We start from the raw sequence: 16397 nt of genomic DNA on the forward strand, positions 1-16397 counted from the left end.
TTCCAAAGCACTAACATCCCTAGTTCCGCTGACGAAAGAGCCCCTACTTAGACGTCCAGCAATAATTTGCGGCCCCAGGCAATTTCCTTTGAAAGGCATCTTTCAGCAAGCCCCCAGGCCATGGGAATCAACACTTCCCTCAGTCCCTCAAAGAAATTACTCCCAGTCTAAAAACAGCTGTTTCCCTTCAGATTTTGCCGAACTGAGCAGCCTACAACGCAACTCAGTGGTTTCCCCCCTTAATCCTTTCCATGCCCCGACTTTACTCCCTACCTTTTCCAATATGTTTCTTCTTTATATTTCAGAGGGTCTTATCCTTCCTTTTTCAAGTTTTAGTGAGTAAGATTCTAGGTGAATGGTGCGATCTATAGATTCTCAGGAAGCTACTCTCTTAAGGACCTTTCATGGCTAATGCAGTTCTTGCCCCTGAGGCCAGATATAAGATGAATGAGAGAAGTAGGGTGTCTGTACTTGCTCTTGGCTCAAGAGTTCCAAGCCCCCAGGGTTTTCTTTCTTTTTTTTTTTTTTTTTAATTGTGATTGAAGATCTCTGGAGGAGTCTTGGTAGATCTCAGAATGAGATCCTCCTGAGTCAGTTTTGCTCCAACTTACCTCTTAGGTATACACTCCTAAATTTTAGAATCTCTGAATCAAAGAATTTTACGTATATGAGTATTTTTTAGAAAATATTTGGTACAATCCTTATTACACAGGTGCAACTGAGATTCAAAGGGTATGAACTGATCTATCCAAGATTAGACTGACAATAGTAGAAAACACAAGTGTTGGCCAGGACATGGAATAATATGATTTTTGAAATGCCCTCTAGTCTCTTGGGTAGTATGTACAGATGTGAGAGTTGGACTATAAAAAAGGCTGAACACCAAAGAATTGATGCTTTTGAACTGTGGTGTTGGAGAAGACTCTTGGGAGTCCCTTGGACCACAAGGAGATCAAACCAGTCAATCCTAAAGGAAATCAACCCTGAATATTCATTGGATATTGCACTGAAGTGCCAATACTTTGGCCACCTGATTTGAAGAGCTGACACATTGGGAAAGACCCTGATGCTGGGAATGATTGAGGGCAAGAGGAGAAGGGATGACAGAGGATGAGATGGTTGGGTGGCATCACTGACTCAATGGATGTGAGTTTGAGCAAACTCTGGGAGATAGTGAAGGACAGGGCAGTTCGTGGGGTGACAAAGAGTTGGACACAACCTAGCAACAGAACAACAACCAATCCTGGAAGGCCAGTTTTGTCCCTAGATGAGAGATTTGGGTGCCTGTCTTCTAACTTCTGGGTCCTTCCCCTTTCTGCACTGACTCTGCATCACCATGCTAATCTTTAATGTTTGAGTAATCTTTCCCCCTCTCTACTGGAAAAACCATAGCCTTGACTAGACGGACCTTAGTCGGCAAAGTAATGTCCCTGCTTTTGAATATGCTATCTAGGTTGGTCATAACTTTTCTTCCAAGGAGTAAGCGTCTTTTAATTTCATGGCTGCAGTCACCATCTGCAGTGATTTTGGAGCCCCCCAAAATAAAGTCTGACACTGTTTCCACTGTTTCCCCATCTATTTCCCATGAAGTGATGGGACTGGATGCCATGATCTTCGTTTTCTGAATGTTGAGCTTTAAGCCAACTTTTTCACTCTCCTCTTTCACCTTCATCAAGAGGCTTTTTAGTTCCTCTTCACTTTCTTCCATAAGGGTGGTGTCATCTGAGTATCTGAGGTTATTGAGGTTGTTGGTTTTTCCAGTAGTCATGTATGGATGTGAGAGTTGGATTGTGAAGAAGGCTGAGCCCCAAAGAATTGATCCTTTTGAACTGTGGTGTTGGAGAAGACTCTTGAGAGTCCCTTGGACTGCAAGGAGATCCAACCAGTCCATTCTGAAGGAGATCAACCCTGGGATTTCTTTGGAAGGAATGATGCTAAAGCTGAAACTCCAGTACTTTGGCCACCTCATGCGAAAAGTTGACTCATTGGAAAAGACTCTGATGCTGGGAGAGATTGGGGGCAGGAGGAGAAGGGGACAACAGAGGATGAGATGGCTGGATGGCATCACTGACTCGATGGACGTGAGTTTGAGTGAACTCCGGGAGTTGGTGATGGACAGGGAGGCCTGGCGTGCTGCGATTCATGGGGTCGCAAAGAGTCGGACACGACTGAGTGACTGAACTGAACTGAACTGAATCTTTCTCCCTCTCAGACAGCTTTTGCAGCTGTCTGTGATGGACTTAATGTCTCTGTCCCCTAGTAACTCAAGGACAAGGACGTGGAAAGAAAGTGAAGTCGCTCAGTCATGTCCAACTCTTTGGGACCCCATGGACTGTAGCCTACCAGGCTCCTCCATCCATGGGATTCTCCAGGCAAGAATACTAGAGTGGGTTGCCATTTCCTTCTCCAGGGAATCTTCCTGACCCAGTGATCGAACCTGGGTCTCCCGCATTGCAGGTAGATGCTTTAACCTCTGAGCCACCAGGGAACAAGGATGTGGAAGGTACTCTGTAATCAGTAAAGCTCTATATAAATGTTAGTCACTGATGGAGAGGAAAAGAGAGAATATTCTCCAGGAAGACCCTTAAGGATAGCCAGAAAGCTGCCCCTCTGTTTTTCTTCTAACTGTTTATGGAGTTTACTCATGGTTTCTGGAAGAGGAGGTCTGCCTACCTCTTGAACATTTCTTCAGTGTCTGGGTGGTTATTAAGAAATATTTATAAGACAGTTTTTGACCACCTTGGGTTGTCTGACTTGTCTGCCTTGACTCATCGCAGTGACTCCAAACTGTCCTGCTGCATTGGGGTTCTCTGTCTCCCTGGGGGTTCTCTGATACCTGGAAATCTCTGAGTCAGAGATGGAAGGGGAAGCGTGCTTGAAAGATACAATAAGGACACCTGGTGTAAGAAAGAGGAGAGACTGTGCTATGGGATAGGCAGGAGGGAAGATACAGGGGAAAATGGACCTTCTGACTAAGGTGGGATTAGGTTGGCGTGAATTTAGTCATGCAGCAAAAAGGAACGAGTGGGTGTGTTTTCAAAGAGAGAAAGAAGCTTCAGAGAAGAATCATGCTATCCTAGTTAAAGAGTCTTGATGGATAAAGAGTATTATCTTTAGAGCTAGAAGTTTTAAAGATCATCTAAGTGGGATTAAGAGAGGACAGGTTAGTGTTGGGGGGAATGAGAGTGGGGATGGGTGGGATTGGGACGCTAGGATGTAGGATTAGGTCCCAAGCTTCTGTAACTAATCACCGTTTCCATCTGCTGCTCTGCTGATCCGCTTCTGCCTGTCCTTTAATTCTCTAATGACTCTGCTGGTCTGGCCCCACCCTCTACTGTAACTGCGAGGGAAGAGAACCAAGGGTGGGAGGAGAGGGGGAGAGCTTTTGTGGAGAGTATTAAGCGTGAGCAAATGAGACTCTGGAATGCTCTTTTCCTACTAGTTTCTTCTCTCTTTTCTGCATCATCAGCATCATCTTGGCAGCACTTTAGGGTCTGGGAATATGAAGCAGTCATTGGCTTTTAGAAATACAGGATAAAAGAGTATTAGAATTGTAAGGGACCTTCAAGATTACCTAATGAATACCCCTTGTTGAACAGATAAAGGAAATGAAACACAGAGGACTTAGGTGACTTCTGTGTTCACACAGCTGTGGAGTAGAGGGGTTACAGTATTGGATAAATAAGGCAGATATACCCATGGGAGCAGGAGGGATAAGGAGAATCACTTTTCTCTGGGAGTGTCCACTTTGAGGAATTCTCACTCCTGGCTATCTCAGAGTGAAAGGGTCATGTCTCCTGCAGAGGCAGATGGATCCATTTGGAATAGCTCCTTACCTCTAACCATTCTAATGCTCTTTGTCCCTGGGCACCCAGCCTCTTAGGGGCAGCACATTCCCTAGGAATAGAGTTTTACAGAGAAAGCCTGAACTACAAGGATTATCCTCAGCTGGAAAACAGGTAAAATAAAAGTATCCATGTTGCATTGTGATCACTATGGTTACTTTTCACTGTAAAATGCTATGATACACAGTCAGTGTACCCCAGAGACTTGCACAGAGTCTAGAGTGGGTTGTCTGTGGGATTCAAGAACTGGTCACCGCAGTGAGAACTGGGGGGAGCAGAGAAGGGGAGTGGAGAGAAGGCTGGCTCCTGGGTGCCCTTGTCCACTCAGCAATAGCCTGGGTGGCTGGGGGTGAGGAATGTGGCTCTGGCACCGGTTCTGGGCTGGATGCAGCTGTGTGGGCTCTGGGCATTCCTTTCTCCACGTGGCTCCTCTTGGGGATGGAGGAGGGCAGGAACTTGGCCTGAGTGGGGTGAATACTACATATTCATCTAGGAGGGGGGGGGTGAGAGCACCTGCAGGAAAAAACCTCCGAACCCTGGCTCAGTTCTGCTTTGCCCTCTAACCCTTGGCCTCTGTATGACTTTTTCTTTATCAGTAAATTCTACACAGGTTTCCACATTTGCTTTCCTCTTTAATCTTCCACCCAAGTAACCCAAGATTCCTCATACTGCTTCTTATTTCTATTATCCAGATTTAATTAACCCTATCCTTAATAAAAACCTTTGTATGTGTTTTAATTCTAACCTTAATTGAATTCCAATTTCAACCCTAACCCTAATCTTTTATAGACTCTAACTACTAATCCTAATACCAACTCCAATTTAATTGTTAATTTTAAGCAGCATCTTAATTCTAACCTGTTGTAAGCCACCAATTTGGGACAGCAACTTATACATAATAAAAATGGTCGTAGGTACCATTTTTTGGGGGGAAGGGGAGTGAGGGAAGCTTTCCTGGTAGCTCATCTGGTAAAAAATCTGCTTGCAGTGCAGAAGACCTGGGTTCAATCCCTAGGTTGGGAAGATCCCCTGGAGGAGGGCATGGCAGTATTCTTGCCTGGGAATCCCCATGGACAGAGGAGCCTGGTGGGCTATAGTCTATGGGGTCACAAAGAGTCGAACACAACTGACAACTAAGCACATACCATTTTTTGGAGAATCTGTTGTACGTCAGACTGCACTGGGTCCTTTACTTGCACGGTATGTCATTTAATACCTGAAATACCCTAATGTGGTTGAGATTATTAGCTGCATTACAGATATGAGGAAACAAAGGTTTAATGAGATTATGTAATTTGTAAACAGTGAATCCAAACCTACTGTTGGTGTTCATTTCTTTTTCTGCTAACAAATGCTTTCTGATTGGGCTTTTCCCAAAATCCTAACTAATTTTGACTTGAATAACTTCTAAATTACTGAATGTCTTGAGAGTGTATTATTAGTTAAGCTTAAAAAAAAAATAAATAGTGGTACAAAATAGAAACCAAACAAGCCAACAAAAAGCCCAAATTCTCCATGCCCAGAAATCCCATTGCCACTTTAAAACGTTAAAGTCATGTGTTTACAGAGTTAAAATAATCAAACTATGGAAAGAAACTAAAAGGAAAAGGCTTCTCTCCTCCCCAGACTTTCCATGTTGAGCCACCCCTGGGGGCATTGTTCCCATTGGAGTTTTGCAGCACAGCAGTCCTACCTCCCACAGTGCATCGGGAAAGCACTTAAAGTCAAAATAAACACCTACCAGTGAAATCATCGTATATATGCATGTGACTTAAGCATGAAGCTCTCTAGACAATTTGAATTTATCATGAACAATAATTATTAAAGGCTAAGGATCTGCCAGGTTCCATGCTAAACTCTTTATTGTCATTTTTAATATTCACAAGTTCCCCGTGTGTGGTATGCCTTCACCCCTATTTTACAGATGAGGACAGCAGGGCCCAGAGAAGCCAAAATCACAAAAATGTTGAATGAGAGACACAGGTTTCCAAGACGGATCGGTCTTACTACACAGCGTCAATTTTTAACCACTAGACTTAGCCAAGGAGGCTTGTTAGAGAAGAGGTCACATGAGCTTTGTTCTAAAGGAGAGAAGGGGAGTTGCTTGATATTAGAAAGGAGGATGACCCATAAGACTACAGATGGACCCAGATCGATATGGGAGGAGACTATACAAAGGAGCAAGATAGCTAGCAAATGTGGGGGAAATGAGTGAAAGGGGAGAGCGCAATAGGGGAATAGAACAAATATGAGTGCAGACCTGGGAACTTTTATGTGATGAATTCAGGCAAAAAGAAAATCAGGTAATAAGTATGTGTGCCACTGTTGCTTCGGCTACAGGAGGATTGATGTATATTGGAAAGACAGTAGGCACGTATAATCATCCACAAATGAAAATACACATTTTGGGTGCATGGATATCTGTGGCCTCTCCAACGAACGATCTCTGCACCCATCCCCTTACATCCTGGGTCCCAGCAATATCAAAGGGCTTGTAATTTCCCGAGCTCTCTGCGTTGTTTCATGCCTCGGTGTCCTTACGCATACCATTTTCTATACCTGCATTGCCCATCTCATTAAGCCTGATGAAACTTGTGCTTGTGTTTATTCATCCAAACTTTGATTAGGTGTCGTTGACTCTGTGAAGCCTCCTATACAGAGTTAATCACTCCTTGCTAGGTGCTACCATTGTATTGACTATATCCTTCCACTGTTACACCTTTCCCTCTGTGTTGTGATAGTTTGTCTACATGTTTTTCTCTTTTGTGAGCTCACGGAGGGCAAGAATGATATTTCATGAATCTTATTATTCCCAGTGCTTAGCTTAGAAAGAGAAAAAGTAGTTGATTCTCAGTTAATTCTATTGAATTAAGCTGCAATGATATATTTACAAACACACAGGCTTGATCAATTTTTTTTTCAGAAACAAAAACATGTATATAATCTAATTTTGTTGGTATATTTCCTGAGTTTGTATGTGTTCATATAGATACAGTGTGTCCCAAATTAGGTGAATGACTCTAATACACATATTTTCATCCACTTATTTAAGATAACATTTCTTAATTCTTGGAATTGACTTAGAGCCTGCCATTTCCTTTTGCCTATCTTCAGTTGTGGAAAATTTCCATCCTTGGAGGTTAGCTTTTAATTTTGAAAATTGCCAAAGGCCTTTGGGATCCAAGCCTTATGGATAAGTGACAGTTCATGCTGGGTAATACAAAGACGAGAGTTGCCTATTAAGTAATAGTAATGGCTTAAAGGTTGACTAATATGTTGGTTCTGAAGGCAGTTCCCAGAGTCCTAGAAAATTTCTGAGCAGTGGCATTCTGATCTATTTGTTAGTACAAACAAAATCAAATAAGGGTTTTGTCATTTTATAGTCACACTGAAGTATAAGAAGACAAAAAAATCATTTGTCCAGAATAGAACTCTTTCATCACTCATTCATGCATTTATAGTTTATTGAGCTTTTATGTGCAGTGCACGGTGCTAGTTCAAAGTGGCTGTTTTGACCCAGCTGTTCTGTTGCAGTCTATAAAAAAAATCTATAAACCCAGGTTTCATTTTTATAATTACAAAACGAAATGATCAGTGGATGCTCTTACCCCATCTCCAATTCCCACCCTGGTTTTGAGCCTTATCTTATCTAAGAGGAATCCTGCAAGGGTCAGGGATAGGATAATACTTATGGATGCAAAGTCCATGATTATAAAGACCAAACTGACACTAATGGCTTTCTTTTTAGAATCATAAAGTAAGGGTGAATATTTTAAAGATGCCATGTCTAGTGCTGGCCTCTAGAGAATACAAAAATAAGTAAGTCATGAAACCTACCTTCAAGGAACTGATAGTCCAGTAGGAAAGATAGGCGAGTGCAGAATCGCTATACCGTGTGATAAATGCTACAGTGCAGCGATATATAAGGCATCTTAGAATCGGGGAAGAGGCAGGGATTAAATTTATGGAAAACCTTAATAAATGACCAGGGAGTTGGCCAACTGTGAAAAGGATGAAAGGTATTACGAAAGGGAATAGCATGTCCAAAACAAGAAACAGAATAGTCTGTTGTGGCTAGATTGTGAAGGGAGTTTATGTTGGAGATTGCTCTTTATCCTGATGACAAAGAGTCACGGAAGGGTTTTAGCAGGGAAATGTCAGGGCCAGATTTGCGCTGTAGAGTGGTAACTCCGGCCGTAGTGGATGGGTGGACTGGAGGCTACACAGCATCTGACTCAGAAGCCTGACCATTCTGGGGACCACCAAGCCAGCTCCATGACATTGAGTAGGACCCACTGAGGGTGGTTTTGTCGGATCCTGTAGGTAGTGTGGAGACAACCCCAGGCTGCTGTAGTTGGACCCAGAGGCCAATATGTAGACAATGCGTAGACGATGCTGTGGAGGATACAGACCCAAGCAGTGGCGCCAAGCAACGTTAAGTTGTATGCAGAAGGGGTTAGGTACCCTGACCAGCTGTCCCAGCTTGCCAGAGGCATTTTCTAGGACTTTCAGTGCTGAAATTGGAAAAATCCAGACAAACTGGGATGAGGTTGGTCTCCATACAGTTCCTGGCAGAAACAGCCTGCATTTAAGGGCAACCGTTACTCAGACCATCTCCCCAGCAAGCAGTTGGGGTCATCTTCAGGCCAGGCTGGAGAGGAAGAAAAGTTGAGCATGCTCTTTCTCGTTTTAGGGGAAGGAAGGGGTGGGAAGGGATGGGGTAGTCATGAGTCTGAATAACTAGGCCAGTTGAGCAGGAGGGAAGAGGAAAGGCTAAGTAGGAGGCAGCGGGTGGAGACTAGGTTTTGGTACCATATCTCACCTCCGTTCTTTGAGATCCGGGCTCTCTGCTGGTGGTAAGAGAGCTCTCTGCAGGCTCAAAACAGGATTGCAGAGAATGAATTGGGTGTATATATTTAGCTTTTCATTCATGCATGGAGTTCATATACAGTTGACTCTTGAACAACACAAATTTGAACTGCCCTGGTCCACTTACATGTGGAGTTTTCCCAACAAACATACAGTTAGCCCTCTGTATAGGAAGATGCAGAACCTGACCATGCGGAGGCCAGCTGTGAGGCACGTGAGCATCTGCAGGTTTGGTATGCTGGGGTGGGGGCGGGGGCCTTGAACCAGTCCCTTGTGGATACTGAAGGGTGACTGGTCACACAATCCTTCGATATCCATGGAGCGCCTCCTGCGTGCCTGGAACTTTGCATATGCTTACATCACTGTAGTCTTCTACGCTAGCCCTGTATCTTATAGGTATTAGCATTTCCATTTTACAGGTGAAGAATGAGGCTCAGGAAATTTGGTAACTTCCTACAAGTTACACATTAACTGATGGAGTTCTTGGTCATCCAGAGAAACTTGATACATCCACCTGTGCCTGATCATAAGACTTATGTGGAGAGTGAAGTGAGAGTCACTCAGTCCTCTTTGCGACCCCAGGGACTATACAGTCCATGGAATTCTCCAGGCCAGAATACTGAAATGGGTAGCCTTTCCCTTTTCCGGGGGATCTTCCCAACCCAGGGATCGAACCCAGGTCTCCCGCATTGCAGGCGGATTCTTTACCAGCTGAGCTGGTACTCCCAAGAATACTGGAGTGGGTAGCCTATGTCTTCTCCAGCAGATCTTCCCAGCCCAGGAATTGAACTGGAATCTCCTGAATTGCAGGTGGATTCTTTACCAGCTGAGCCACCAGAGAAGTCCTGATATCAAGGAAGCCCTGAGGTGGGGGCACTGGTTAAAAATAACACAGGTATCCTGGAGTTTCTCATTCCATAGGGTAATAATATAAATTCCTGACCTCACTGCTACTAAGGGCTCCCAGAAGAGGTCTCAGTCCTGACTTTCCTGAGAAACAGCACACCACAGCTTGTGGATCCTTACAAGGAACTCACTAATTCCGGAGAGAGCTGTATCTGTAAATAGTCTATTGTGTTAAGTTTTAAAACCAAAACATATCACCGAATCTTTCAACACATAATTTCCTCAACCCTTCCTCTCGGTGTTTGTAAAACCCTCTGCAATCTGGCCCTGGCCTATGTCTCTGACCTCGTCTTACCTTTTGGCCACACTGTCACTCCCAGCTTGTCCTTTTTGTATCTCTAACACCCAAGCTCATGCCCACCCTAATCCTTTGCACTGGCTGGTCCTCCTGATCTTAAACTTCCCTCTCTGCTCTATACAAAGCTGCTCTTGCTTGCACATCTCAGTTTGAATGTCTCCTCCTCGGAGAAGCCTTCCCATTCCCTTGTAATCCATTAGCTCCTCTGCTCAGTTGCCAGTCGTGTCTGACTCTTTGCAACCCTTTGGACTGTAGCCTGCCAGATTCCTCTCTCCATGGGATTTTCCAGGCAAGAATACTGAAGTGGATTCCTTCTCTGATCAGTTAGCGTTTTCTGCTGTTTTTAAAAATAATTTATCATTGGTTTATTTGTTGTCTGTATTCCTTCTCCCAGTAGATATAAGCTTCATGAGGAAAGAAACCCTGTCAATTTATCTGCCAAGATGTGTTGGCAGAAACCGAAAGGACGGTGCACGTTAGGTTGCTGCCACGTAATCGGTGCTTATTAAGTGTTGTTTGAATGAATTCATGGAAGAGGACGCTCTCCTTCATCACATTTGGAGAAGAGTGTCCACATTCTTTCATTTGACACATTGATTTTACAACCAAGAACCTCCTATTATCATATAAGGCTTTTCCCTCTGGTTCATGACAGAAGACCTCTCTCTTTCCTAGCCTTTAGGACACGTCTCTCTAGAGGCTGCAACACTGTTAGTAAATTGCTCCTCAACCTCCTATATGTCAGGTAAAGTGTCCGAATTCTTAACCTTCTGCCAATTCCTTTACCATTTCAGAACCTCTTCCCTGATTCTTTCCTCTTAGATAGTTGAGTTCAAAACAGGTCCCAGGAGGTAAGAGAGGCCGTGGCTGATGTTTATGAGTTGAACATCAGACACTGTTCCAGGCTCTCTTGTATATTGTTCTGCTCCCCTTGATTTTTAAGCTGTCTTCCTTGGCTGACTCATGATCATCTGTGATCCATGTTGGTCCTAAGACCTTTCTAAGCCCTGAAATTCCGGAGCTTGCTACCCCTCCAGTAGCGTTCCCTGGCCAGGTGACACTTAATGAGATTTGCCAGCAGAGATTCCAGTCTGAAGGTTTCTTTGTGGACTAGTACCCCACTACCTCTTATCACCTGAAACCCTGGTTAGTGTGGTGTGGATGAAGGAGGCCAGTAGTGGCTGTGTGTCCTTCTAAGGAAGTTAAACAGGCTCTGGGTCCAGCTGCAAGGAGCCATTCCTGACTTCTTATAGCATAGTGCAGGACAAAGCATGGCTTTTGAAGTTGGACTTTCCTGGGCTTGAATATCAACTGTGCCACTTCCTTTATTTGAGATCAATCTTTTCACTTGTTAAGCGTTCCACTTTGTTATTTTCCATCTTGTCATGAAGATTAAATGAAGACGTTTATGCAAAACTCCTAGCTAAGAATTCAACCCATGTTAGTTACCTCTTTCTGTGCCCCTTCACCTTAGAGCAGATGTGTGCAGAATATTTCTGTTCTACCTGGTGTGCAATACAGTATTGCTCTGTGCCCATTGTCTGAATAGAAAGCGTTTTTTTGGGTCTAGGTTGTTGATCAGTTGCTAAGTTGTATTCGAAATCTTTTTGACCCCATGGACTGCAGCACATCAGGCTTCCGTGTCCTTCATCATCTCCAGGAATTTGCTCAAACTCATGTCCATTGATTGACTCGGTAATGCCATCTGACCATCTCATCCTCTGTTATCCCCTTCTCCTCCTGCCTTCAATATTTCCCAGCATCAGGGTCTTTTCCAGTGATTCAGCTGTTCACTAGCCAAAGAATTGGAGCTTCAGCATCAGTCCTTCAATGAATATTCAGGGTTGATTTCCTTTAGGATTGACTGGTTTGATCTCCTTGCACTCCAAGGAACTCTCAAGAGTCATCTCCAGCACCACAATTCCTTGGCACTCAGTCTTCTTTGTGGTCCAGCCCTCACAGAACTACATGACTACTGGAAAAACCATAACTTTGGCCATACGGACTCATTTGGTTCCAATAACCTGTTCACGCCTACCCAGAGCGTTTCTGGTTAGCTTGCTCTCTGCTGCCCTCGTGTGGTCACCCTGGCCCCTCACCATTCCTGGTCCTCTGCTCCCTCTCTGCGGCTGCTTGGTTGTAATGCAGGCTCTCGCCAGATGGTTGGCTGAACTGGCTCCCAGCTCCTCGGAAGCATTTTTCAGTTTAATTCTCATCAGGTACTACTATCTTAGTTCTTCTGACCTCTTCTGATGCTTTTTAATATTCCTCTGCTCTCCTCAGAGATTCTGTGAGAAATGTATCCTGAATGTTACAAGTTTGGGTGGCAATAAGACCTCTTCACGGAGAAGGCGATGGCACCCCACTCCAGTACTCTTGCCTGGCAAATCCCACGGATGGAGGAGCCTGGTAGGCTGCAGTCCATGGGGTCGCTAAGAGTTGGATACAACTGAGTGACTTCACTTTCACTTTTCACTTTCATGCATTGGAGAAGGAAATGACAACCCACTCCAGTGTTCTTGCCTGGAGAATCCCAGGGTTGGTGGAGCCTGGTGGGCTGCCGTCTATGGGGTCGCACAGAGTCGGACACGACTGAAGCGACTTAGCAGCAGCAAGACCTCTTCAAGGGCTTCTCGGCTGGTGCCAGTGGTAAAGAACCCACTTGCAAACGCAGGAGACATGAGAGATGCAGGTTCGATTCATAGGTCAGGAAGGTTCCCCTGGAGGATCAGGGGAACTATAGCGACTGATCTGATGAACTGTATGGACTGTGGCCTGCCAGGCTCCTCTATCCGTGGGATTCTCCATGGACTTGGGAACATGTCTCCATGGATGCGTTCAGTCGCTAAGTTGTGTCTGACTCTTTTTGACCCCGTGGAGTGCAGCACACCAGGCTTCCTTGTCCTTTACCATCCCCAGGAATTTGCTCAAACTCATGTCCATTGAGTCGGTGATGCCATCTGACCATTTCATTTTCTGTTGTCTGAATGAGTGAAGATGTCCATGGAGAATTCCATGGACAGAGGAGCCTGGCAGGCTGCAGTCCGTAGGGTCACAAAGAGTTGGACATTACTGAAGCAGCTTAGCATGTATGCACACAAGACCTCTTAAGTTTTGGATCGTGTTATCTGTTGTCCTGTTTGACACCAAGTTATCTGGCCTAGGAATGCTGAAGGAGCAGTATGTTGTCATAGGTTGCTTAACCATAGAAATTCCCTCCTTTTGCCCTCAACATCAGAACTTTTTAATAAGAGGGAATACACCTCTGCTTGCTTTGCTGAATGGTGATGGTGGAGCGCAGGTAGACCCACAAAGCCAGTGCTTCACAGGGAAGGTGTGCGGACAAAGGATTTATCTGCTTCCTCTCTTCTAATTGCGAAGCATGCCTAGCAAAGGTAATGAAGGATTACTTTGTTTGAGAAACTTTGTGGATAAGAGTAAAGGGAAATAAATTCAGTGAGGTGACTAAGCCAAATTTGAGAGGATAGGATGTGAAAATCAGACACTGAAGAGTTTTATCTTTATCCCAATGTCAGTGGCAAAATTTTTTGAAACAGAATGTTATGTGAATGAATTGCTGTTAATCCTCAGCTTCAGTGCAGCAAAGATGTTAACTCTTTTTCCCTCTGAATCTGCAAATTCAGTGCAATCCCATGCTAACTTCCAATGTCTTGTTTAATGGAACTTGATCAGTCAGTTCTAACAACTCACTGGAAAATAAAGTCAAGATTAGCCACAATGTTTAAAAAACATGTGGAGAGGTGATAGTGAGTTTTCCCACTGTCCCTAAGTTACTTTAAAATTGCAGCAGTAACTTCTCAGGAGCGATCTGTTTTACACGCGGTAGTGGAGGTAAGTCAGTGCTACTCTCTCCATTCATTCTGCTTGCTCTGCTGTGCCCACAAGTCTGTTCTCTATATCCGACCTAGAGGGGTGGGTAAGGGGAGGGGAGGGGGCACAAGAGGGAGGTGGTACCTGTATGATTCTGGCCGACTCGTGTTGTCATTTGGCAGAAACCAACAGAACATTGTAAAGCAATTCTCCCCCAATTAAAAATAAATTAAAAAAAAAAGAACGTGAAAAAAAATGTGTCAGTGAAAATATTGAAGCATTGACATAGAAATATGCAGATACTTTCAAGGAACAAGAGAGAGCGTAGAGTCACAAACCAATCTGAGAATTTAGTGTATGAGGAATAATACACTATGTATATACTATACTTCTAATCAGTGCCCGAGGATTCAACTACTTAATGAATGGCATTACAATAGTTTGATATCTGACAGTTGGGGTAGGGTCAAGCCCTTCCTTATTCCATATACAAAAATAAATTTCAGATGGACTGACATTTTATAAATAAAACAAAACTAAAAAGAAATTGTTAAAAACTATAGAAAGTATGTTTAATCTCAGAGAGGGAAGGACCTTTCTATGTAAGACCCCCAAACTCACAATCTCTAAAAGGAAGGACTGGCTAGTTTATATGATTTTTATTTTCTCTTTTTCCCTCTTTTTTTACATTTGTATTTTATATTGACTATAATTGACTTACAATATTGTGTTAGGGAGGCTTCCTTTGTGGCTCAGCTGGTAAAGAATCTGCCTGCAATCTGGGAGACCTGGGTTCAATCCCTAGGTTGGGAAGATCCCCTGGAGAAGGGAAAGGCTACCCACTCCAGTATTCTGGCCTGGAGAATTCCATGGACTATATAGTCCAGGGGGTCGCAAAGAGTCGGAAACAACTAAGTGACTTTCACTTCACTTCACTTCACTTCAGGTGTACAGGTAAGTGATTCAGTTATACATATACATATATCTATTATTTTTCAAGTTCTTTTCCCATTTCTCAATATTACAGAATACTGAGCAGAGTTCCCTGTGCTATACAGAAGGTGACTGTATGATTTTAAAAAATTGACATATATTGTAGATGCCATTAAGGCAAAATGTAAAAGTAAGTTACGGATTGTGATAATTTAATTATAACATAGCCAAGTTTTAAATTGCTAATATGCAGAATATTCAATAAATACATGTAAAAGACAATTCAATAGAAAATTACACAAAGCGTATGAGTAGGAATTTTTAGAAAAGGTATAGTTGTCCAAGAAACATCTGAAAAGATCTGCTCCATGTGAATTTTGAGAAATACAAGATAAAGCAACAAAGAAATCCAAGATTTTTAAAAATTAAAATGATGGATAATATCCAGTGTTGGCAAGCATTTGGGAAAACAGGCACCTTTATTTATTGTTAGTAAGGATGTAAATTGGTGCAATCTTTTTGCAGATATTTCGGCAGGATGTATCAAAATTAAAAATAGAAATACCAGTAGTGCTATTTCCACCAACCTGTGCTGTAGATCTATTCACATGAGTGCCATAATTTATGTACAAGAATCACATCATTGTTTACAGTAGTGAAAAATGGAAAATAATCTGAATATCCATCAACAGTGAATTGGTCAAATAAATTATACTATAGTCATACATTGTAATAACATTTAACAGTTAAAAAGAAGGAGGTGAATTTATATGTACCAACAAGGAAAGATAACCAAGATGTATTGTTAAGAGGAAATGCAAAGGTAATACACATATTGTTTTCCCTATTGTGTAAAGTAAGAGAAAAAACTAAAAAGACATGTTTGCATATGTTATATTTCACATATAACATGTGAAAATGTGTGTTGATGTAGATGAATAGGTACTTACTGGCTGTGTGTCCTTGGGAAGGATGCTTAACCTCTCAATATCTTATTCTCCTTGAATGGAAAATACAGATAATAGTAGTACCTATCCCCTAGGGTTGTGTGATGTGAGGCTTAAATAAATTAATCTACTTAGAGTGCTTTGAATGGTGCCTGGCACATAGCACTCACTCAATGAGTGCCCCCACTATTCAAACATATATTAAACTTGGAGAATTATTATTTGGGAGTATGGGTGTGAGATTTCAGATTCTGAATTATTTTTAGAGCTTATTCTAAAGAAGATCATTCAAAGCTGATTTAGAAATCCAGGAACAAAATCAGACAGTCCTGAGTTGGGCGATGCTGTTGGAAATGGAAAGGAGACTCCGAGTTTGGTGTTGGTGACGGAAGGGCCGAGAGTCAGAAGGCAGGGGCCACCCTCAGTTTGGGGTTTTGACTGATAGAAAACGCTGCAGTGTGGAACAAAGTAGTGGAGATAGGAGACTGTTTCTGTAGGGTGAAGTATTTTGGAATGCTGGAAGATCAGTTTTGTTTTACATTATGTTCTTTAAGCTTCTGGGATCCCATCTACTAGGAAGTAGTCAGGAGACTGGATGTAAACACTGGCGCTCTGGAGAAAGATGAATGCTCCAACTACCCTTTGAGGTAGAACAGCAGAAAACGTCTCCAGTTCTTAGATCTCATTTTAAGGATTTCCATCTAATATTTCCATTATAAAAATATATGATTGTGATATCATGGAACAATCTCTGGGTAAGGGGGCAGA

This window comes from Budorcas taxicolor, chromosome 3 (assembly GCF_023091745.1).
Source record: "Budorcas taxicolor isolate Tak-1 chromosome 3, Takin1.1, whole genome shotgun sequence".
In the NCBI taxonomy this organism is placed as follows: domain Eukaryota; kingdom Metazoa; phylum Chordata; class Mammalia; order Artiodactyla; family Bovidae; genus Budorcas; species Budorcas taxicolor.